Source organism: Rhinatrema bivittatum, chromosome 16 (assembly GCF_901001135.1).
Source record: "Rhinatrema bivittatum chromosome 16, aRhiBiv1.1, whole genome shotgun sequence".
Lineage (NCBI taxonomy): Eukaryota > Metazoa > Chordata > Amphibia > Gymnophiona > Rhinatrematidae > Rhinatrema > Rhinatrema bivittatum.
The window spans coordinates 48757730-48783629 of record NC_042630.1 but is presented as its reverse complement, the minus strand read 5'-3'; the positions used below and the strand labels follow the sequence as shown (position 1 = coordinate 48783629).

Here is a 25900-nt window from a genome sequence, read left to right as displayed (position 1 = left end):
GTGGTTCTCACCCCATACCTGGGAACAGTGCACAGCACAAAAATCACTACTTTACTGTATACATTAACTTCTTTAACTATTAACAGATACACAGAACACTATACAAATGATAAAGCAGAAGAAGGGAAAATAATTATTAATAGCACGCATCCATAAGCCTAACAATCACAATTTGGCCAAATATTGTTCTGATAAATTAAGCAACCTGCCCACTAAACCAGGGCTATGAGTAACTTGAATTTTCAGTAGCAGACTGTGGATTCTCCTGTTCAGACTGCCCTCTGGCAACCCTTATGGTTACCCAAGACCTTAAGGGTAAATGTCATACCAGTGCACAAAATAAATGGTATACTGTTACTTTCATTAGTCCCCAGTCCAAGGAGTGTATACACCAAAAAAAGGAAAATCACAAGAACAGTGGGCCCGAATATCAGTAAGAAAGTGGTTGTTAAATCTTAATCAATGCAGGCTGTATAAGTTGAGAAAGTATTGGCATTCTCTGGGAAAACTCCAGTCTTATAGAGGCTCCAACACAGAGGAAACAAGAGAAAGTCTGGGCAGGTCTCTACTTGGTAGCAAACAGCAGGGGTTTATCTTGCAGCTCCCTGATGCAACCGTCTGGGGCCCAGAAAGACAGCAGGAATTGGTGTACTGCTGCTGAGCAAATGAGGATTACTTAGCTGGACTAGGTCCTGCAGGAAGGGGACATCAATTCTCAGCTCCTGGACACTCCTTCTGCTGTGCTCTGTCTCCTGGTAGCCATGGGTGAAGGGTAAGGAGGGATCCTAGCCCAAGCACAGCTTTCTGCTTTCCTTCCCCTGCTGATCCCTCTCTCTGATCTCACATGCAGCCTCAGGCCTTTTTTTCTTGCTCCTCACTGATTGGTCTGACATTCTCGCCTCTCTCTGGGTAGTAACCTGGCTCCCCATTGGCTCAGTTTAGGAACTGAAAGGTGCCTTTTTTTCTTGCTCCTCACTGATTGGTCTGACATTCTCACCTCTCTCCGGGTAGTAAGCTGGCTCACCATTGGCTCAGTTTAGTAACTGAAAGGTGCCTTTTTTTCTTGCTCCTCACTGATTGGTCTGACATTCTCACCTCTCTCCGGGTAGTAAGCTGGCTCACCATTGGCTCAGTTTAGTAACTGAAAGGTGCCTTTTTTTCTTGCTCCTCACTGATTGGTCTGACATTCTCGCCTCTCTCTGGGTAGTAAGCTGGCTCCCCATTGGCTCAGTTTAGTAACTGAACCCCCTGTGCCTCTTGTAATCTGATAACAGCTGCTTTTTGCAACAGCACAAGTCTCATGCTGGATTTAAACTGAAACAGTTTTATTATGACATCTCTCTGCTCCACAGGGAAATTAACAGTACCCTCACTGTAAATCTGGAATACAGTTGTCACCAGTCTAGTTATTTTCTTTTGTCCTTTTATTTTTTCTGTCCCTCGGTTACACCCTACCTCCCTGCACCAGGTAAGGTCTGGGGGGAAGGGACCCAAATCAGGCAGTCCAGCCACATAAGGTTTCAGTATTATGGGAGCTGTTTTATATTGCTTGATTTTGTTGTGTTGTGAGGATTGGTGACATCATAATCTATGTTGCTAAGGCATCAGATATGGTGATGTCACAGTGGAGGATGTTGCTTGGAGACCAGAAAGTCAAGAGATTATAGGCAACTGTCCTCAGTGCTGAGCTGGGCAAGCAGGGGAGCAGGGGCTATGGAGGATTAGGGTCACCAACTGTCCTCAGTGCTGAGCTGGGCAAGCAGGGGAGCAGGGGCTATGGAGGATTAGGGTCACCAACTGTCCTCAGTGCTGAGCTGGACAAGCAGGTGAGCAGGGGCTATGGAGGATTAGGGTCACCAACTGTCCTCAGTGCTGAGCTGGACAAGCAGGTGAGCAGGGGCTATGGAGGATTAGGGTCACCAACTGGTGCCATTTATTCAGAACAGGTCAACCCATTGCTTTATTTTACCTCACCCGTTTTCCCAAGAAAAGCAGGACCACAAATCCCACACTGGATCAAGCTGTGCTCAGGGTATTGAATCAGAGCAGACATCCTTGTGCAATGCTGCCAGAGGGGATGGCCGAAGCCCCTGAGACTTGGAGGACCTGAAGAAACATTGAATGCAGCAGGAGAGCAGCTGAGAACAGAGCAGCAGGAGCAGCCAATGAAGGTACGAGTTTTCCAGTTCTCATATATGGAAACACCATTGGTTTTATGGAGGGTAATTCCCAAAGCCATTTGCTGGGTAAGAAAACTGTCATATCTGAAGGTTTCCCCCTTCCTCTGCCAGGCTAGAAGTACCTGCAGGTTTCCAGAGCACACAGACTTGTACCTGGGTTAGGTAGAAGTGTTCCCTGGTTGGGGAAAGGGATGGGTATTTAGGTCAGGAGAAGGAAACAGTGCATGTATAATTGATTACACCTACTATGTTCAGCCTCCTAGGCTGTCAGGGATATCAGGGCTTGGCAAACAGAGGCTTCCCCAGACAGAAGGTGAATAGCTGGAGAGGCAAAGATGAGAACAATGGTAGAGACCAAGGGCTGGACAGGAGCCAGGAGCAAAGGAATAAATAAAAGAGCAGAAGTACTGGAACATGCTACTAAAAGCAGTGGGTATTTTCCAAGTCATCTGAAGTTCTCTTCCACCATTTTAAATTTAAAAATCTAAAACAAGTAGATGTTGACATTCATGTTTATGGACATTCTGTGATCACCGATTTGTGTGCATCTTAAAATATCTCAAATTTACCTGTACCAGATTTTTCCTTAGTGTCTATTGTCTGTATATGCAGGGGTCTTTATTTTTATTTCAAATCCAGTAACTGGTAGCCAAATGTAAGTGGTGTATGGGGGAATAATCCCATGTAGATTAAAGGATTCTAATTATTCAGAGGTTGATCAGACCTTCCAGTGCACCGGGGGGTGAAGCATTATCTTGGCTCACCTGGCCATACGTCTCTGGGTCTGGCTGAAACTCTCTATGTAAATACAGATTTGGAATAAGTTCAGAGATAAAATCTCTCAAACTCTCACCAGTATCAAACTTTGTATTAAATCCTTACTATTCAATTAGCAGTAATTGAGAAAAAAAGTCTTCTGTTATTTACTGGAAAAGTATGCGAAATGTCCAGGTTTGAAGAACTACAAAGTAAATGCATTTCAGTCCATGAATTGAGACAGAGCAACACTGAAATATTATTTCATAATTTGGGGTTAAAGCTGTGCAGTGTCTTCCTTCCTCCAGCTTCCTTTGCTGGCAGCCCCTCCCCCTTTGATTGTTGCTGGGCTGTCCAGTGCTCTGGGCAGTCCTGGGGGGTATGGCTGGCCGGGGGGGGGGGGGGGGTGCTCCTGGGATATCATGAGTGGCCAACTGAGCCAGAAGCTACATAGGGATGAAGGAGGGCTCATGCCACTACAGTGATTGAGAGTAGCACTAGCACCCAGGCACCTAATGAGAGGTACCATAAGCCTTCACTTCTTGCAAGGAATGAACCATAAGAAGTGAAGTAAGAATGCATTGGATCAAAACCATAAATATCCTATTGCCTCGAAATAGCTTAACAGCGAAACGCTAGCTAACGTCGGCATTTGATCTATAATACGAGTAGTTGCGTGGAGAGACCTCTGGTATGAAGAGTCCCATACGTTTCATGCACTGAATTTTCATGCAGGCTATCGAGTGAGATTGGTTTCAAGTCAACAGCCAACAGTCTTTTGAGACCTCAAGATAAGTTTTGGTTTTTCAAAAAAGTTTGAGCTATTTTGAGCCTAAAAAAATGTGAACTTATTAGAAAGCTTTGCATGATTTCAGATGAGGAAGTTTTATGGAAAATATTTCATTTGGATATCACAGGAAGAATTAAACAGTGATTTTAATAAAAAAGAAAAAAATATATAAACAGAAATAAACATATTAATAAAGGCACTTGGGCAGGTCTTCTAAACACCGATGATTGAGCAACCCGTAAATGTGTATAAGTTTTGTACAAAACTTACACTTGTGTTCTGAGGTCTTTTTTTCCTCCTTAAAGGGGTATTACATACTTTTAATTATGGCAGAATAAATTTGGGTGTAAGGGATCTTCTATTTGAATGTTTCTATACTTTATACGTCCTGGTTGTTTTTGAATTATGAGGATTGATGACATCATATTCTGTGTTGCTAAGGCATCAGATATGGTGATGTCACAGTGGAGGATGTTGCTTGGAGACCAGAAAGTCAAGAGATTATAGGCAACTGTCCTCAGTGCTGAGCTGGGCAAGCAGGGGAGCAGGGGCTATGGAGGATTAGGGTCACCAACTGCCCTCAGTGCTGAGCTGGGCAAGCAGGGGAGCAGGGGCTATGGAGGATTAGGGTCACCAACTGTCCTCAGTGCTGAGCTGGGCAAGCAGGGGAGCAGGGGCTATGGAGAATTAGGGTCACCAACTGTCCTCAGTGCTGAGCTGGGCAAGCAGGGGAGCAGGGGCTATGGAGGATTAGGGTCACCAACTGTCCTCAGTGCTGAGCTGGACAAGCAGGTGAGCAGGGGCTATGGAGGATTAGGGTCACCAACTGTCCTCAATGCTGAGCTGGGCAAGCAGGGGAGCAGGGGCTATGGAGAATTAGGGTCACCAACTGCCCTCAGTGCTGAGCTGGACAAGCAGGTGAGCAGGGGCTATGGAGGATTAGGGTCACCAACTGGTGCCATTTATTCAGAACAGGTCAACCCATTGCTTTATTTTACCTCACCCGTTTTCCCAAGAAAAGCAGGACCACAAATCCCACACTGGATCAAGCTGTCCTGATGAAAGAGTGGCAGTGGATAACCCCCTGTGCTCAGGGTATTGAATCAGAGCAGACATCCTTGTGCAATGCTGCCAGAGGGGATGGCCGAAGCCCTGAGACTTGGAGGACCTGAAGAAACATTGAATGCAGCAGGAGAGCAGCTGAGAACAGAGCAGCAGGAGCAGCCAATGAAGGTACGAGTTTTCCAGTTCTCATATATGGAAACACCATTGGTTTTATGGAGGGTAATTCTCAAAGCCATTTGCTGGGTAAGAAAACTGTCATGTCTGAAGGTTTCCCCCTTCCTCTGCCAGGCTAAAGGTACCTGCAGGTTTCCAGAGCACACAGACTGTGACCTGGGTTAGGTAGAAGTGTTCCCTGGTTGGGGGAAGGGATGGGTATTTAGGTCAGGAGAAGGAAACTGTGCATGTAAAATTGATTACACCTACCATGTTCAGCCTCCTAGGCTGTCAGGGATAGCAGGGCTTTGCAAACAGAGGCTTCCCCAGACAGAAGGTGAATAGCTGGAGGGGCAAGGATGAGAACAATGGTAGAGACCAAGGGCTGGACAGGAGCCAGGAGCACAGGAATAAATAAAAGAGCAGAAGCACTGGAACATGCTACTAAAAGCAGTGGGTATTTTCCAAGTCATCTGAAGGTCTCTTCCTATATTTTAAATTTCAAAATCTAAAACAAGCAGATGTTGACATTCATGTTTATGGACATTCTGTGATCACCGATTTGTGTGCATCTTAAAATATCTCAAATTTACCTGTACCAGATTTTTCCTTGGTGACTATTGTCTGTATATGCAGGGGTCTTTATTTTTATTTCAAATCCAGTAACTGGTAGCCAAATGTAAGTGGTGTATGGGGGAATAATCCCCTGTAGATTAAAGGATTCTAATTATTCAGAGGTTGATCAGACCTTCCAGTGCACCGGGGGTGAAGCATTATCTTGGCTCACCTGGCCATACGTCTCTGGGTCTGGCTGAAACTCTCTTTGTAAATACAGATTTGGAATAAGTTCAGAGATAAAATCTCTCAAACTCTCACCAGTATCAAACTTTGTATTAAATCCTTACTATTCAATTAGCAGTGATTGAGAAAAAAAGTCTTCTTTTATTTACTGGAAAAGTATGCGAAAAGTCCAGGTTTGAAGAACTACAAAGTAAATGCATTTCAATCCATGAATTGAGACAGTCAGAGCAACACTGAAATATTATTTCATAATTTGGGGTTAAAGCTGTGCAGTGTCTTCCTTCCTCCAGCTTCCTTTGCTGGCAGCCCCTCCCCCTTTGATTGTTGCTGGGCTGTCCAGTGCTCTGGGCAGTCCTGGGGGGTATGACTGGCCGGGGGGGGGGGGGGGTGCTCCTGGGATATCATGAGTGGCCAACTGAGCCAGAAGCTACATAGGGATGAAGGAGGGCTCATGCCACTACAGTGATTGAGAGTAGCACTAGCACCCAGGCACCTGATGAGGGGTACCATAAGCCTTCACTTCTTGCAAGGAATGAACCATAAGAAGTGAAGTAAGAATGCATTGGATCAAAACCATAAATATCCTATTGCCTCGAAATAGCTTAACAGCGAAACGCTAGCTAACGTCGGCATTTGATCTATAATACGAGTAGTTGCGTGGAGAGACCTCTGGTATGAAGAGTCCCAAACGTTTCATGCACTGTATTTTCATGCAGGCTATCGAGTGAGATTGGTTTCAAGTCAACAGCCAACAGTCTTTTGAGACCTCAAGATAAGTTTTGGTTTTTCAAAAAAGTTTGAGCTATTTTGAGCCTAAAAAAATGTGAACTTATTAGAAAGCTTTGCATGATTTCAGATGAGGAAGTTTTATGGAAAATATTTCATTTGGATATCACAGGAAGAATTAAACAGTGATTTTAATAACAAAGAAAAAAATATATAAACAGAAAGAAACATATTAATAAAGGCACTTGGGCATGTTTTCTAAACACCGATGATTGAGCAACCCGTAAATGTGTATAAGTTTTGTACAAAACTTACACTTGGGTTCTGAGGTCTTTTTTTCCTCCTTAAAGGGGCATTACATACTTTTAATTATGGCAGAATAAATTTGGGTGTAAGGGATCTTCTATTTGAATATTTCTATACTTTATACGTCCTGGTTGTTTTTGAATTATGAGGATTGGTGACATCATATTCTGTGTTGCTAAGGCATCAGATATGGTGATGTCACAGTGGAGGATGTTGCTTGGAGACCAGAAAGTCAAGAGATTATAGGCAACTGTCCTCAGTGCTGAGCTGGGCAAGCAGGGGAGCAGGGGCTATGGAGGATTAGGGTCACCAACTGTCCTCAGTGCTGAGCTGGGCAAGCAGGGGAGCAGGGGCTATGGAGAATTAGGGTCACCAACTGTCCTCAGTGCTGAGCTGGGCAAGCAGGGGAGCAGGGGCTATGGAGGATTAGGGTCACCAACTGTCCTCAATGCTGAGCTGGGCAAGCAGGGGAGCAGGGGCTATGGAGAATTAGGGTCACCAACTGGTGCCATTTATTCAGAACAGGTCAACCCATTGCTTTATTTTACCTCACCCGTTTTCCCAAGAAAAGCAGGACCACAAATCCCACACTGGATCAAGCTGTCCTGATGAAAGAGAGGCAGTGGATAACCCCCTGTGCTCAGGGTATTGAATCAGAGCAGACATCCTTGTGCAATGCTGCCAGAGGGGATGGCCGAAGCCCTGAGACTTGGAGGACCTGAAGAAACATTGAATGCAGCAGGAGAGCAGCTGAGAACAGAGCAGCAGGAGCAGCCAATGAAGGTACGAGTTTTCCAGTTCTCATATATGGAAACACCATTGGTTTTATGGAGGGTAATTCTCAAAGCCATTTGCTGGGTAAGAAAACTGTCATATCTGAAGGGTTCCCCCTTCCTCTGCCAGGCTAAAGGTACCTGCAGGTTTCCATAGCTCACACAGACTTGTACCTGGGTTAGGTAGAAGTGATCCCTGGTTGGGGGAAGGGGTGGGTATTTAGGTCAGGAGAAGGAAACTGTGCATGTATAATTGATTACACCTACCATGTTCAGCCTCCTAGGCTGTCGGGGATATCAGGGCTTGGCAAACAGAGGCTTCCCCAGACAGAAGGTGAATAGCTGGAGGGGCAAGGATGAGAACAATGGTAGAGACCCAGAGCTGGACAGGAGCCAGGAGCACAGGAATAAATAAAAGAGCAGAAGTACTGGAACATGCTACTAAAAGCAGTGGGTATTTTCCAAGTCATTTGAAGGTCTCTTCCTATATTTTAAATTTCAAAATCTAAAACAAGCAGATGTTGACATTCATGTTTATGGACATTCTGTGATCACCGATTTGTGTGCATCTTAAAATATCTCAAATTTACCTGTACCAGATTTTTCCTTGCTGATTATTGTCTGTATATGCAGGGGTCTTTATTTCTATTTCAAATCCAGTAACTGGTAGCCAAATGTAAGTGGTGTATGGGGGAATAATCCCATGTAGATTAAAGGATTCTAATTATTCAGAGGTTGATCAGACGTTCCAGTGCACAGGGGGGTGAAGCATTATCTTGGCTCGCCTGGCCATACGTCTCTGGGTCTGGCTGAAACTCTCTATGTAAATACAGATTTGGAATAAGTTCAGAGATAAAATCTCTCAAACTCTCACCAGTATCAAACTTTGTATTAAATCCTTACTATTCAATTAGCAGTGATTGAGGAAAAAAGTCTTCTTTTATTTGCTGGAAAAGTATGCGAAAAGTCCAGGTTTGAAGAACTACAAAGTAAATGTATTTCAATCCATGAATTGAGACAGAGCAACACTGAAATATTATTTCATAATTTGGGGTTAAAGCTGTGCAGTGTCTTCCTTCCTCCAGCTTCCTTTGCTGGCAGCCCCTCCCCCTTTGATTGTTGCTGGGCTGTCCAGTGCTCTGGGCAGTCCTGGGGGGTATGACTGGCCGGGGGGGGGGGGGGGGGGCTCCTGGGATATCATGAGTGGCCAACTGAGCCAGAAGCTACATAGGGATGAAGGAGGGCTCATGCCACTACAGTGATTGAGAGTAGCACTAGCACCCAGGCACCTAATGAGAGGTACCATAAGCCTTCACTTCTTGCAAGGAATGAACCATAAGAAGTGAAGTAAGAATGCATTGGATCAAAACCATAAATATCCTATTGCCTCGAAATAGCTTAACAGCGAAACGCTAGCTAACGTCTGCATTTGATCTATAATACGAGTAGTTGCGTGGAGAGACCTCTGGTATGAAGAGTCCCAAACGTTTCATGCACTGTATTTTCATGCAGGCTATCGAGTGAGATTGGTTTCAAGTCAACAGCCAACAGTCTTTTGAGACCTCAAGATAAGTTTTGGTTTTTCAAAAACGTTTGAGCTATTTTGAGCCTAAAAAAATGTGAACTTATCAGAAAGCTTTGCATGATTTCAGATGAGGAAGTTTTATGGAAAATATTTCATTTGGATATCACAGGAAGAATTAAACAGTGATTTTAATAACAAAGAAAAAAATATATAAACAGAAAGAAACATATTAATAAAGGCACTTGGGCAGGTTTTCTAAACACCGATGATTGAGCTACCCCATAAATGTGTATAAGTTTTGTACAAAACTTACACTTGGGTTCTGAGGTCTTTTTTTCCTCCTTAAAGGGGCATTACATACTTTTAATTATGGCAGAATAAATTTGGGTGTAAGGGATCTTCTATTTGAATATTTCTATACTTTATACGTCCTGGTTGTTTTTGAATTATGAGGATTGATGACATCATATTCTGTGTTGCTAAGGCATCAGATATGGTGATGTCACAGTGGAGGATGTTGCTTGGAGACCAGAAAGTCAAGAGATTATAGGCAACTGTCCTCAGTGCTGAGCTGGGCAAGCAGGGGAGCAGGGGCTATGGAGGATTAGGGTCACCAACTGTCCTCAGTGCTGAGCTGGGCAAGCAGGAGAGCAGGGGCTATGGAGGATTAGGGTCACCAACTGTCCTCAGTGCTGAGCTGGGCAAGCAGGGGAGCAGGGGGCTATGGAGGATTAGGGTCACCAACTGTCCTCAGTGCTGAGCTGGGCAAGCAGGTGAGCAGGGGCTATGGAGGATTAGGGTCACCAACTGTCCTCAGTGCTGAGCTGGGCAAGCAGGAGAGCAGGGGGCTATGGAGGATTAGGGTCACCAACTGTCCTCAGTGCTGAGCTGGGCAAGCAGGGGAGCAGGGGCTATGGAGGATTAGGGTCACCAACTGTCCTCAGTGCTGAGCTGGGCAAGCAGGGGAGCAGGGACTATGGAGGATTAGGGTCACCAACTGTCCTCAGTGCTGAGCTGCGGGAGCAGGGGAGCAGGGGCTATGGAGAATTAGGGTCACCAACTGTCCTCACTGCTGAGCTGGGCAAGCAGGGGAGCAGGGACTATGGAGGATTAGGGTCACCAACTGTCCTCAGTGCTGAGCTGGGGGAGCAGGGGAGCAGGGGCTATGGAGAATTAGGGTCACCAACTGTCCTCAGTGCTGAGCTGGGGGAGCAGGGGAGCAGGGGCTATGGAGAATTAGGGTCACCAACTGTCCTCAGTGCTGAGCTGCGGGAGCAGGGGAGCAGGGGCTATGGAGAATTAGGGTCACCAACTGCCCTCAGTGCTGAGCTGGGCAAACAGGTGAGCAGGGGCACTAGGGAGGATTAGGGTCACCAACTGTCCTCAGTGCTGAGCTGGGGGAGCAGGGGAGCAGGGGCTATGGAGAATTAGGGTCACCAACTGTCCTCAGTGCTGAGCCGGGCAAACAGGTGAGCAGGGGCACTAGGGAGGATTAGGGTCACCAACTGTCCTCAATGCTGAGCTGGGCAAGCAGGGGAGCAGGGGCACTAGGGAGGATTAGGGTCACCAACTGTCCTCAGTGCTGAGCTGGGCAAGCAGGGGAGTAGGGGCTATGGAGGATTAGGGTCACCAACTGTCCTCAATGCTGAGCTGGGCAAGCAGGGGAGCAGGGGCACTAGGGAGGATTAGGGTCACCAACTGTCCTCAGTGCTGAGCTGGGCAAGCAGGGGAGCAGGGGCTATGGAGGATTAGGGTCACCAACTGTCCTCAATGCTGAGCTGGGCAAGCAGGGGAGCAGGGACTATGGAGGATTAGGGTCACCAACTGTCCTCAGTGCTGAGCTGGGCAAGCAGGGGAGCAGGGACTATGGAGGATTAGGGTCACCAACTGTCCTCAGTGCTGAGCTGGGGGAGCAGGGGAGCAGGGGCTATGGAGAATTAGGGTCACCAACTGTCCTCAGTGCTGAGCCGGGCAAACAGGTGAGCAGGGGCACTAGGGAGGATTAGGGTCACCAACTGTCCTCAATGCTGAGCTGGGCAAGCAGGGGAGCAGGGGCACTAGGGAGGATTAGGGTCACCAACTGTCCTCAGTGCTGAGCTGGGCAAGCAGGGGAGTAGGGGCTATGGAGGATTAGGGTCACCAACTGTCCTCAATGCTGAGCCGGGCAAGCAGGTGAGCAGGGGCACTAGGGAGGATTAGGGTCACCAACTGTCCTCAGTGCTGAGCTGGGCAAGCAGGGGAGCAGGGGCTATGGAGGATTAGGGTCACCAACTGTCCTCAGTGCTGAGCTGGGCAAGCAGGTAAGCAGGGGCTATGGAGGATTAGGGTCACCAACTGGTGCCATTGTTTCAGAACAGATGAAGCCAGTGCTTTATTTTACCTCACTGATTTTCCCAAGAAAAGCAGGACCACAAATCCCACACTGGATCAAGCTGTCCTGATGAAAGAGAGGCAGTGGATAACCCCCTGTGCTCAGGGTATTGAATCAGAGCAGACATCCTTGTGCAATGCTGCCAGAGGGGATGGCCGAAGCCCCTGAGACTTGGAGGACCTGAAGAAACATTGAATGCAGCAGGAGAGCAGCTGAGAACAGAGCAGCAGGAGCAGCCAATGAAGGTACGAGTTTTCCAGTTCTCATATATGGAAACACCATTGGTCTTATGGAGGGTAATTCTCAAAGCCATTTGCTGGGTAAGAAAACTGTCAGGTCTGAAGGTTTCCCCCTTCCTCTGCCAGGCTAAAGGTACCTGCAGGTTTCCAGAGCACACAGACTGTGACCTGGGTTAGGTAGAAGTGTTCCCTGGTTGGGGGAAGGGATGGGTATTTAGGTAAGGAGAAGGAAACAGTGTATGTATCAGTGATTACACAGACTATTTTCAGCCTCCTAGGCTGTCGGGGATATCAGGGCTTGGCAATCAGAGGCTTCCCCAGACAGAAGGTGAATAGCTGGAGAGGCAAGGATGAGAACAATGGTAGAGACCCAGAGCTGGACAGGAGCCAGGAGCACAGGAATAAATAAAAGAGCAGAAGCACTGGAACAGGATTAATAGGCAGGAACAATGGAAACAAGAATACCAGACTGGAATACTAAGTTAACTTATTATCTTTAATATTATTAATATTCTCTTTAAAAGTATTGTATTTACTTTTCTGATGGTGATATTATGGGGTGTAAATGTATTTTTTTTTATATTATTTTAGGATGATAGGATTGTAGTTTTCAGGTTCTTAGCAATGGTTACTAGGTGTGTGCAATCCTTTTTTTTTAGATGAGTAACACTTTTTAAAACCAATTTTTCTGTGCCAGTATTAGCATTGCATTTCAGTAAAGAGTACACAGAAAATAATCATATGAGTGACCATGTCGCTCACATGCTTAGCATAGAGGGAACTGGGCTCCTAGGCTGTCAGGGATATCAGGGCTGGGCAATCAGAGGCTTCCCCAGACAGAAGGTGAATAGCTGGAGAGGCAAGGATGAGAACAATGGTAGAGACCCAGAGCTGGACAGGAGCCAGGAGCACAGGAATAAATAAAAGAGCAGAAGTACTGGAAGGCAGTGGGTATTTTCTAAGTCATCTGAAGTCCTCTTCCTCCATTTTAAACTTCAAATTCTAAAACAAGCAGATGTTGACATTCATGTTTATGGACATTCTGTGATCACCGATTTTCAAATTTACCTGTACCAGATTTTTCCTTGGTGACTATTGTCTGTATATGCAGGGGTCTTTATTTCTATTTCAAATCCAGTAACTGGTAGCCAAATGTAAGTGGTGTATGGGGAATAATCCCATGTAGATTAAAGGATTCTAATTATTCAGAGGTTGATCAGACCTTCCAGTGGACCGGGGGTGAAGCATTATCTTGGCTCACCTGGCCATACGTCTCTGGGTCTGGCTGAAACTCTCTTTGTAAATACAGATTTGGAATAAGTTCAGAGATAAAACCTCTCAAACTCTCACCAGTATCAAACTTTGTATTAAATCCTTACTATTCAATTAGCAGTGATTGAAGAACTACAAAGTAACTGCATTTCAATCCATGAATTGAGACAGTCAGAGCAACACTGAAATATTATTTCATCATTTTGGGTTAAAGCTGTGCAGTGTCTTCCTCTCTCCAGCTTGCATTGCTGGCAGCCCCTCCCCCCTGCCCAGTGAGCTCCTCTCTGCTCTGTCCAGCGTCCCCAGACTCTCTCAAAGCATGTGGGAGAGGGGGCATGTGTGTGAGAAAATCAATGTGTGAGTATATGATAAAGAGGAAAAAGATTGTGTGACCCCTTCCACCCCTAATAATCCATGACATTCTCTGAGTGACTGAAAATATAAAAGTTCCAAATATAGAGAACAGGGGATAATAAAGAAAAATAATAAGGTTTTAAATTAAGTGTCATTTGATGTGTCAGCTGTTTGGAAATATTTATTTGTAAGGTTTCAGTATTATGGGAGCTGTTTTATATTTCTTGATTTTGTTGTGTTATGAGGATTGGTGACATCATAATCTATGTTGCTAAGGCATCAGATATGGTGATGTCACAGTGGAGGATGTTGCTTGGAGACCAGAAAGTCAAGAGATTATAGGCAACTGTCCTCAGTGCTGAGCTGGGCAAGCAGGGGAGCAGGGGCTATGGAGGATTAGGGTCACCAACTGACCTCAGTGCTGAGCTGGGCAAGCAGGGGAGCAGGGGCTATGGAGGATTAGGGTCACCAACTACCCTCAGTGCTGAGCTGGGCAAGCAGGTGAGCAGGGGCTATGGAGGATTAGGGCCACCAACTGCCCTCAGTGCTGAGCTGGGCAAGCAGGTGAGCAGGGGCTATGGAGGATTAGGGCCACCAACTGCCCTCAGTGCTGAGCTGGGCAAGCAGGTGAGCAGGGGCTATGGAGGATTAGGGTCACCAACTGCCCTCAGTGCTGAGCTGGGCAAGCAGGTGAGCAGGGGCACTATGGAGGATTAGGGTCACCAACTGCCCTCAATGCTGAGCTGGGCAAGCAGGTGAGCAGGGGCACTATGGAGGATTAGGGTCACCAACTGTCCTCAGTGCTGAGCTGGGCAAGCAGGGGAGCAGGGGCACTATGGAGGATTAGGGTCACCAACTGTCCTCAGTGCTGAGCTGGGCAAGCAGGGGAGCAGGGGCTATGGAGGATTAGGGTCACCAACTGCCCTCAGTGCTGAGCTGGGCAAGCAGGGGAGCAAGGGCTATGGAGGATTAGGGTCACCAACTGTCCTCAGTGCTGAGCTGGGCAAGCAGGTGAGCAGGGGCTATGGAGGATTAGGGTCACCAACTGCCCTCAATGCTGAGCTGGGCAAGCAGGTGAGCAGGGGCACTATGGAGGATTAGGGTCACCAACTGCCCTCAATGCTGAGCTGGGCAAGCAGGGGAGCAGGGGCACTATGGAGGATTAGGGTCACCAACTGCCCTCAGTGCTGAGCTGGGCAAGCAGGGGAGCAGGGGCACTATGGAGGATTAGGGTCACCAACTGGTGCTATTGTTTTAGAACAGATTTACACAGCACTTTATTTTACCTCACTGATTTTCCCAAGAAAAGTAGGACTACAAATCCAACACTGGATCAAGCTGTCCTGATGAAAGAAAGGCATTGGCTAACCCTATTGGGGATGCCCTACTTGTGCTCAGGGTGTTGATGCAGAGCAGACATCCTTGTGCAATGCTGCCAGAGGGGATGGTCGAAGCCCCTGAGACTTGGAGGACCTGAAGAAACATTGAATGCAGCAGGAGAGCAGCTGAGAACACAGCAGCAGAAGCAGCCAATGAAGGTACGAGTTTTCTAGTTCTCTTATATGAAAACACCATTGGTCTTGTGAAGGGCAATTTACAAAGCCATTTGCTGGTTGAAAGAAACAAGCAAACACATCCTTCTTGAAAGGAAGGAGAGTGAACAGATGTTTAGTGAAACAGTATAAGTATAAGTTTTATTCACGGACTTGCAAGTGCAGGTATCATACAGAATTAGGCACACCCCCATTGCCTGAAGCAGAACATTTTATACACTTTTTCTTGCTTATGCAAGCCTCCTTTTTCCCCTCCCTTTTCCCTTTTGTATGTGCAAATTCCCTTAGCCAATAAGGTACTGTTCATGATGCCTTTGTCTACGTGCAGTTTCTAAGTTAAGGTTTTCTATGTAACAATTTTTGCTGAAGCCAGGTATGGGGAGGGATACAGTCTTAGCTCTGCTTGCCTCCTTCCAACTGCTAAAGAAGCAACATTCCTCTCTTTCTGACAATCCCTTGTTCACATGCTCCCTTCTCTGTCTGTACTATATGTGCTACTCTAAGTAGATTGTGGTTTCTAATTTGTTCTTATGCATTATTTTTGCAAGTAAAGAAGTGGGGGAAAGAGGCAGAGGGGTTGCTGGGTTTCTCTTGTAAGTTTTTTGCATGCAGCTAAGCCAGTTTCTAGCAATTTGCAGTTTCTCATGTAAACCATTTTATAAGAAGCAAAGAAAATAAAACAAAAGAAAGAAGAGGAATACACTATCCCTGTCTTAACCATTGAAGAAGCTACACAATCCTTCATAGGATGCTTCTAGAGCCTCAAGCATTTCCTGGGCCCTCTGATGCCTCCGTTTCATCTATTAATTGCATTGCATCATCATATGGAGGGGGTTCTAGCAGCCTATTCTTAGTAATTGCTTTTTCAATCAGTCTTTGCCCCAGTCCTCGCACACATGGGATAATACAACACCCTCGTGCCACTAATACTCCCGCTGCTACTATTTAGGAGGTGATTATTGATACTGCTAAATCCTTCCACCTTCCAAACCTTGATTTCAACCACTCCATGAGTAAGGTATCTATCCAAGAGTTTTCTGCTAGAGTAGTGAGACCTTGCAAGGCTCTTGTGATTATACCCAATAATACCTTCCCAGATGGAACAAAGGTGCAGCATTCTTCCCCTAGCATTACATATATTTCTGCTAACATCATGTCTAAGAACATCCTATTTTCACAGGCCATTCTACTAGTAGCATCTAATTGTTCTGCAATCCCTTTCACTGCATCTCAGGTATAGTTGTTGAATCTCTGCTGATTATAATAGATATATGTATCCTATCTACATTTTTTTATCTTGGATTCCATCCCTGCTGCTATCCTGTTCCGGGCTTTCACTCATCAGTGACTCCTCTTGGCACTCTTATAGAGTAAGTATACCCTTTCATCAAAGGATGTCCTAAAACGTCTCTTCGCATTCTTTTGTGCTCTATTTTCTCCCTTTTAAATGCCAGGGTGAATGGAATTGCCAATTGTACAATTGCACAAGTGCCAGTCCAATTAGTGGGCAGTGTAGGTCTTATTACTCTTCTTCCTCAGTACTACCACAGGTCAGCTCTCGCTACTCTCAAGCCTGAGTAATTTCCAACCTCCAGTAATTCCGTCACATTCCAGGTTGCAATACAGGTGTCCATTTCTCCCACTTCCTGGTCAAACTCTGACCCCTGCCATGAGAGGCAGGCAGTGTGGTTCCCACGACCTGGAGAAAATATTGGAAGCACCTGCTGCCCCTTGTTTGGCTTCAGAGCCAGGAATAGGAGGGCTAGAGACTTACAGGTGACATTGTACCAAGCCATTTCATCTTGATATAATGCCAGGATGCACTCAAGTCCTTCTGGATTGTCATTCCAACCAAAAGGAAATGGCACTATCTGTGTGGTGGGTCTACCAGAAGCACACGCATAATAGTTGCTCTTATTCAGAGTTTTTACTCTATTTTTTATGCATTCCACCAGGCATTTACCTCCCCATATCCTGTTTCTGTCTCAAGGATCATTCTTAAATCATTCACAGCTATCAGCTTTACTACATTAGGGTCATTCAAGGAAGGCTTGAAAGGCTGAGGTGGGCAGGCATAACTGTGGAAACTAACCTTGGGGCAGGTGAATTCTTAACAAGTATTCCAATACATCAGTCAGTTGGGTCTTTCCCTGTGGTGGATTTCCCTATCCCAAATTATCTTTCATTCATTGACTTCTGGACCCTTTTTCCATTAATCTCTTCATACAAATAGGTCATTTTGTTAGTTATGTATACTGAGTTACAGGTTTTAATTTGAAAATTTGAATCAAAGAGCCCCTTAAACATGAAGATCAGGGGCGGGGAGCTGGTTTGTGCCATCCAATCATTTGGTTCAGTCATCCAGAAGACATTAGACCAATAGGGGCAATCCCCTTTAGGGCTCAAATATTTATCTCCTGCATAGTGATGTTGTTTTTCTAGTCCCCCCCTCCTCCCCCGCAATTTATTAGTGTGCAGGTGTCTATTTTTATAACCTGGGGCCTGGTTGTATTCTCATATCCTCAACATATACCTTAAATAGTGTGTGTGTTGCCTTATTCCCCCCCCCCCCCCCCCAAGTAATTCCCCACCTGTAGGTCAGGATAGTAAATCCTGGCACCCACCCAAGCAGAATCATTCCCCACAGAGTAACCCACAACGTCTTATTTTTCCCTCCTGCACAATGTTTCTCTATGCATCCAGAAAATGAAGATCAATCCTATGATCATCAATAGTACCAATATCCCAATTTCTAATTCCTATGTCCACATGGGAGCTGAGGGCTAAAGCAAATTTCTCAAGGAAAAGGCCACCTTATGGGCCCCAAGGCAGGGATCTCAGAGTTGCTTATGCAAACTAGCTCAAACAAACAATTTGAGAATTCTCTCTTCCCTTTTCCTTAAATACCACGGGTACTTCCTGCCTCCTAGGTCCTCATAAGTGATATACCAGAATGTTACCAATTCCCCAGTGGTAGGTCTAGTTAATGATACATCCCCTTTCTCAACTCTTATCCCCTTTAATCCACAGAAATCCCCCTCCCACACGATGAATGTTCCTGGCCTCGTAGTCCATATATCTAATAATGGTTCACACAGTATTATTATTATTATTATTATTATTAATAAAGGCTTTTATATACCGACTTTCTTGATACAAATCAAATCAACTTGGTTTACATCGAACAAGCAGTAACTATAACCAACCAATAACAAGAGACAACAGCAAGTATATTAAACCTGGTCACTGGGTCCCAAATAGGGTGTCATCAGGGCCAGGATCCCAGCCCAAATGAATGTACAAAGTATAACTGTTCATGCAAACTTCTTTAGTCTTTTCTAGTGATTCTTATCTTAAGCAGATTGTCTGTGTTAGTCACTTTCCATTGGGAAGGGTCTGCCAGCAGCTCCACAGGTCCCTTGACTCGAGAATGGTGAATCCACCCTGTCTCAGCTGTCTGCACTGCTGTTTCTGTGGTGAGAAGGATTTGAAACTGTCCTTCCCACTTTGGCTGTAGCTTAGGCTCCTTCCACAGTTTTATCAACACCCAGTCTCCAGGCTGGAACCTGTGTACCACAAAGTCCAGTGGAGGGGTTTGAGCCAACAGTCCCTTTTCTCTTAAATAAAATAAAGAAGAAGACAGTGCCTGTATATAATTCTTTAGAAATAGGTCCTTTGTTTCGAACACTGGTATTTCTCTAGCCCAACACCCCCTCTCCCCCCCCCCCCCCCATATAGGGCAGGCCAAACATCATCTGATAGGGGTATACTCCCAGCTCCTTCCTGGGGTGAGTTATTACCCGAAGCAATGCCAGGGATAAGCACTTAGAAACCAGGATGCCCTGCATTCTAACATAAATTTGGAAATTTGTTGTTATCTCAGGACAAGTAGGATGATAGTCCTCACATATGGGTGACATCACTGGATGGAGCCCTATCACGGAAAACTTTGTCAAAGCTTCTAGAAACTTTTGACTGGCACACTGAGCATGCCCAGCATGCCATTATCCCTCGAGCCACAGGGGTCTCCTTTCAGTATCTATTTTTCCGTGCTGCAGTTAGCCTCATGGTTAGGAGCCCTGTGTGATTCTTCACACAATTTTCCTCACGGAAAAAGTATTAAAATTTCCTCAAAAAACTATCCCCTCATAGGGGTATCCCACTTTAATTCCATTTCTCCAATCGGTGAATAAAACATTAGTGTGGTCGATACCATTTTCACCGTCCCTTCTGTGCCTGAAGGCTGTCGACGGCTGTCCGGCCTTAACTTTTTGTCATCATGACAACTGGGTTTAAAAAGTGCCCAAATTACCCTCGTACGATGTTGATCACTGACCCCCATGACGAATGCATACTATGCCTGGGAGCAGGACATAATGTTTCATCTTGTCCTCAATGCACCGAAATGACAGCTAAAGGCAGATGGGCCCACCTGGAAAAAATGGAAAGCCTGTCCAAAATATCGTTACTTCCTTAGACATTGATGCATTCTTCACCGGCAGGAGTATCTAAAAAAGTGGTAATAAAGACCCGCTGGATACTTGAAGATAGTGGTGACTGCCTGTCTCTGACTCCAAAGTCGTCGACCAAATCTACCTTGGCACTAGAGAAAAAGAGAACCAAGCACTGAGAAAAAACAAACATTGGCATTGACGGGATTCCATACCCAGTGCTGGCTCGGTTTCTGGAGTGGTTTCGATGGCCATCGAGCTGCCCCCAAATAGGACTAGGTTAGAGGAGCCGTTTTCACCCTCGACACCACAAAGTCCAAGGCGATCCCCACCGATATCGGTGCTGGTTACTGTGCCACCACAGGGACCTGTGGAAGAGCCAGTTGCACCTACTCTTCCACCCCCTATAGCTGCTCTGTCTTCATCAGCTATACGGGAGGAACTGGATGGATTTATCCACTAGACAGTCATCGATGCCCTTTGAGAACTACATCCACCAGTGCCAGTTCTCACACCACCACCAATGCTGGAGACATCGATTCTCACACCTCTGCTCAGACTCGATACATTGATCTGTGCCCTACCGACGCAACCCGCGCCATTGATGCTGAAGGCACTGACCAAGCATCTGAAACAGATACTGATTCCAGGATCTTTTGATGAAGAAGGCATGGACTCTGACCCACAGTCACCGATGCCTGAGCCAATGCTGGGACTGTCAGGACTCTCGGGACCGAGCCGTCTGACTCTTCCATCGATTCCACATCCATTACCATCGATGCCACCGAAGTATCAGCTAAAACCATCGAAGGATCCATCGATGACTTTACATCCTTCACTGTCTTCATCCCTCCTTCTAGTCCTCAATCACACACCTTGTCAGATACCTGGGAAGATGTAGATACTGAGTCTTCTACAGAAGATATCTTATCAGACCCATCTCCACCAGAGGAAAGGAGAAAGTCACCATCTGAGGACATCTCCCTCTCAAAATTCATAAAGGAAATGTCAGACACAATTCATTTTCAATTATTAACAGAAGATGACACCAGACACAGGACTTTGGTGGTCCTCCAATTTGTGGATGCCTCCAAAGAGATAGTGACTATACCAGTACATGAAGTCCTAGTTGACCTCAAACATCGACTTTGGGAACATCCCTGCTCTGTTCCACCGGTAAACAGACAAACTAATGCTACATACTTGGTGCAGCATATACCTGGGTTCCAAAAACTTCAACTCCCACATCAATCTGTTATGGTAGTCAGCACAAAAAAGATCAAAGAAAATCCGTCCACATTCATCTACACCTCCTGGCAAAGAGCAAATGTTTATGGACAATTTAGGACGTAAAATGTTCCAAGGCTCCATGCTCTTATCAAGAATTGCCTCATACCATTTGTACATGATGCAATACCAGAGAAATTTGTGGAAGCAGATTCAAGAACTATCAGAAACTCTTCCACAACAGCATCAGGACACCCTCAGCGTCATCATACATATAAAGGTCTTGAGGCTGGGAAGCACGAGGTACATGCAGCCTACGACTCGTTCGAGACATCCTCCAGAATGGCAGCGACTGGCATTAATGCCAGAAGATGGGCATGGTTGAAGGCTTCCGACCTCAGGCCTGAGGTCCAAGAAAAAGTTAGCTGACCTTCCTTGCACTGGTGAAAACCTATTCGGAGAAAAAGTGCAAGATGCAGTTGCGCAACGTAAAGATCATAACGAAACTCTGCGCCAACTATCCATAATCACTGCAGAAACTCCATCTTCTGCAAGACACCAATCTAGGAAAGACACAAGAAAGCCATTCTATTGACCACACAGGTATTATCCACCAGCTCCTCATGGGAGAACAACGAATCCATCCCAAAGATGTCATCCCAGGCATCTAAAAGCATCCAGACCTCAGCCTCCCCCACAGACAGGACAAGCATCTGGGTTTTGAAAAACTCCCAAGGAACAGCAGCCTTTCCAGAAACCCAAATTAAAATTTACCAGTTGGAGGCCAGGTTTCTTATTTTATACCTAATTGGACAAACATCAAAGATCAATAGGTACTATCCATTATAACCCAAGGTTACCATCTGGATTTTCACACGGTACCCAAAGATCCCCCCCAAATTCCCTCTGGGTACACAAAGATCATGCCACTCTTCTAGAAAAAGAATAATCCACCCTCCTGGGAGCCAGGGCTGTGAAACCTGTTCTCTGACCTCAGCAGGGCAGACTATTCTACTCCTGCTATTTCCTCATTCCAAAGAAAACAGGAGGCTTCCGCCCCATCTTAGACCTCTGAAATCAACAAATTTCTATGAAAAGAAAAATTCAGGATAGTGTCCTTAGGCACCATGCTTCCCCTTCTTCAAACAGGAGATTGGCTCCGATCTCTGGATCTGCAAGACGCTTACACTCACATTCCAATATTCCCACCTCATTGCAAGTACCTGCATTTACTAGTGAGTCATCAACACTTTCAATACCAGGTTCTGCCCTTCGGACTTGCCTCGGCATATTTACAAAGTGCCTAGCAGTAGCTGCGGCCCATCTATGCAAGAAAAACACACGTTTTTCCTTATCTTGACGACTGGCTCATCAAGAACCAGTCGAAACAAGGAGCTCTCGACTCTCTCAAGCTCACAATCTGCTTCACTTGGGATTTCTTATCAACTACCAAAAATTCCACCTCACACCATCTCGCGTTCTACAATTCATTGTAGCAGAATTGAACACCAATGTATAAAAGGCCTTCCTACCAAAAGACTGTGCAGACACACTCTCCGGACTAGCAAGATCTCTGCATGCAAAGAAAACAGCTTCAGCCTATCAGTTCCCAACAATGCTGGGCCACATGACTTCCATGGTCCTTGTCACCCCTATGGCCAAATAAGCCATGAGAATAAACGCAATGAACTGAGATCACAGTGGCTCCAAGTTTTTCAACCACTGTAGTCTCCAATTCAAATAGCCCCCCAGTTACGTTCATCTCTCCTCTGCTGGCCGAACACGAACAACTTGCTAACAGGTCTACCGTTCTAATAACCAGTTGCACAAGTAATCTTAACTACAGATGCATTCATCGTTAGGTTGGGGAGCATATATAGAAAATCTTCAGACTCAAGGTACTTGGACAAAACTCAAAGCAACATTTTAAATCAACTTCCTGGAGCTTCGAGCTATACGTTATGCTCTATGGGGTAGATTTTTTAAAGAATTTACGTGCATAGGGGGGTTATGCGCGCTGGGCCTATTTTCAAAAGGCCTGGCGGCACGCATAAAGCCCCCGGACGCACGTATGTCCTGGGGATTTTCTGAATGGGCGGGCAGGGGGTGGGACGGGGTGGTCCAGGAGGTGTGGCAAAGGACTCCGGCACAAAACTCGGCTGGCAGGCTTAATTTCATAATCAAAAGTACGGGTGGGGTTCTTTAGGGCTGGGGGGCGGGACATGGAGGGGAAGGAACGGGGAAAGCCAGCTGATCTCTCAGAGGGCAAGGTGCACTAGTGTGCACCCCCTTGTGCGCGCTGACCCCTGATTTTATAACATGCGCGTGGCTGCGTGCGCATCTTATAAAATCGGGCGCACATTTGTGCGCGCCGGGTAGCCCACACAAATGTAGGTCATGCACGTACCTTTTAAAATCTGCTCCTATATGCATTCAAGGACTGCCTTTCACACAAGACTGTTCTCATACAAACAGACAACACAGTTGCTCTGTGGTACAGGCTCTTATCTCCTTTGCCAAGAAGCCGCGCAGATTTGGGACTGGGCCCTGACACATTCCATGTTTCTCTGGGCCACTTATCTAGCAGGGATACACAATATAGTTACAGATCACCTCAGTCATCAGTTCCAGCCCCACGAGTGGTCCCTGGATCTGGTGTAATGACCAGAATCTTTCAACACTGGGGGTCAACCAACGATAGGACTCTTTGCCTCCAAACTGAATCACAAAGTGGACAGATTCTGCTTCCTACACAAGCAGAGAAACCAGTTAGCCATGGCAAGTGGATTTTCACTCCCTTCTCCTCCACCTCCTTCCTCATATTTTAACTTGGTCTCGGATGCTCTTAAACCTTGCCCGCCTAGGAATTACAGTAATTACATCTGGTATCATTAGGATATGATACTTTTTAACATTACCATGCCATAACTTACTCCATCAGTTACACTTACTCACACCTTCAAAAAAAAAAAAGAAGTTTACAGTAGTAACTCCCTGTTCAAAAAAAACAAAGCTCTTCGTAAAAAGGAAGAACTCATTCAATTCTATATTTATTCCCTGTATTGACAACAGATTTCAATGCACTGTAAATAAAATTAAACTTTTTTTCTTAGTATCTTTTAATTCCTCACCAGTCTGTTTTTAAACTGAAAGATTAATTCATTGAATGGCATTTTCTCCTCCTTTAGTGTCTTCACCTGGAATCACTTTCCTGCATCCCCCAGTCACCCTTCCTTTTCCTCTCTGCTGCTAATCCCTTAACTGCCTTGTCCTTTCAAGTTCTAAACTTTAGAACTGTGGCCCCTGTATCTATTAAGAAAACTATTTCCTCCTTTCCTGGTCCTACCTTTAAATGTATCAAGGGCTCTCGGTAGGACCTTAAAACTAGCAGCCCCTGACTCCTCTATTCATCTGCACTCTCAACCACTGAGAACATTTTCTCTTCTTTCTGTATCTGAGGACATTCTCTCTTAAAGTGTCCTTCATGTCCACATTCCAAACATCCTGCTTGATTAGGGTTCCAGCTCCTCGGAACCCAGGGCTTAAAGTGTCCTTCATGTCCACGTTCCAAACATCCTGCTTGATTAGGGTTCCAGCTCCTCGGAACCCAGGGCTTAAAGTGTCCTTCATGTCCACGTTCCAAACATCCTGCTTGATTAGGGTTCCAGCTCCTCAGAAACCAGGGCTTAAAGTGTCCTACATGTCCACGTTCCAAACATCCTGCTTGATTAGGGTTCCAGCTCCTCGGAACCCAGGGCTTAAAGTGTCCTTCATGTCCACGTTCCAAACATCCTGCTTGATTAGGGTTCCAGCTCCTCGGAACCCAGGGCTTAAAGTGTCCTTCATGTCCACGTTCCAAACATCCTGCTTGATTAGGGTTCCAGCTCCTCGGAACCCAGGGCTTAAGTGTCCTTCATGTCCACGTTCCAAACATCCTGCTTGATTAGGGTTCCAGCTCCTCGGAACCCAGGGCTTAAAGTGTCCTTCATGTCCACGTTCCAAACATCCTGCTTGATTAGGGTTCCAGCTCCTCGGAACCCAGGGCTTAAAGTGTCCTTCATGTCCACGTTCCAAACATCCTGCTTGATTAGGGTTCCAGCTCCTCGGAACCCAGGGCTTAAAGTGTCCTTCATGTCCACGTTCCAAACATCCTGCTTGATTAGGGTTCCAGCTCCTCGGAACCCAGGGCTTAAAGTGTCCTTCATGTCCACATTCCAAACATCCTGCTTGATTAGGGTTCCAGCTCCTCGGAACCCAGGGCTTAAAGTGTCCTTCATGTCCACATTCCAAACATCCTGCTTGATTAGGGTTCCAGCTCCTCGGAACCCAGGGCTTAAAGTGTCCTTCATGTCCACATTCCAAACTTCCTGCTTGATTAGGGTTCCAGCTCCTCGGAACCCAGGGCTTAAAGTGTCCTTCATGTCCACATTCCAAACATCCTGCTTGATTAGGGTTCCAGCTCCTCGGAACCCAGGGCTTAAAGTGTCCTTCATGTCCACATTCCAAACATCCTGCTTGATTAGGGTTCCAGCTCCTCGGAACCCAGGGCTTAAAGTGTCCTTCATGTCCACATTCCAAACATCCTGCTTGATTAGGGTTCCAGCTCCTCGGAACCCAGGGCTTAAAGTGTCCTTCATGTCCACATTCCAAACATCCTGCTTGATTTGGGTTCCAGCTCCTCGGAACCCAGGGCTTAAAGTGTCCTTCATGTCCACATTCCAAACATCCTGCTTGATTAGGGTTCCAGCTCCTCGGAACCCAGGGCTTAAAGTGTCCTTCATGTCCACATTCCAAACATCCTGCTTGATTAGGGTTCCAGCTCCTCGGAACCCAGGGCTTAAAGTGTCCTTCATGTCCACATTCCAAACATCCTGCTTGATTTGGGTTCCAGCTCCTCGGAACCCAGGGCTTAAAGTGTCCTACATGTCCACATTCCAAACATCCTGCTTGATTTGGGTTCCAGCTCCTCGGAACCCAGGGCTTAAAGTGTCCTACATGTCCACATTCCAAACATCCTGCTTGATTAGGGTTCCAGCTCCTACCTCTCTGCCCTCAGCTCTTTCCTCTATCCCTTTCTCTGCCACGTTCTCTTTCCATTTCCTCATACCTGCCGCACTAATCAGAGCCTTTCTTCTCCCGTAAATAGGATACCGAGTATTCACATCTCTTTTGTCCATGTAAATATATTAGGGCCCAGAAACTGATCCACTAAACTGCTGGGATCATCTAACAGGGATTACATTTCCCTTTTAAAGTTTCTCACTTCCCTACTAGTGAGAGGACAACTCACACATCCAATATTACCACCCCCAAAAGACACCTCCCTCAGTGGATACAGGGGGTCCAGTTTCTCCGATC

The 25900-nt window shown here is 46.0% G+C and overlaps 1 pseudogene; it reads right to left on the bottom strand.

The window, feature by feature from the left end:
• Window positions 1-24388, bottom strand: part of LOC115077639 — a 101372-nt pseudogene extending 76984 nt beyond the window's left edge.
• Window positions 24389-25900: the final 1512 nt, after the last annotated feature.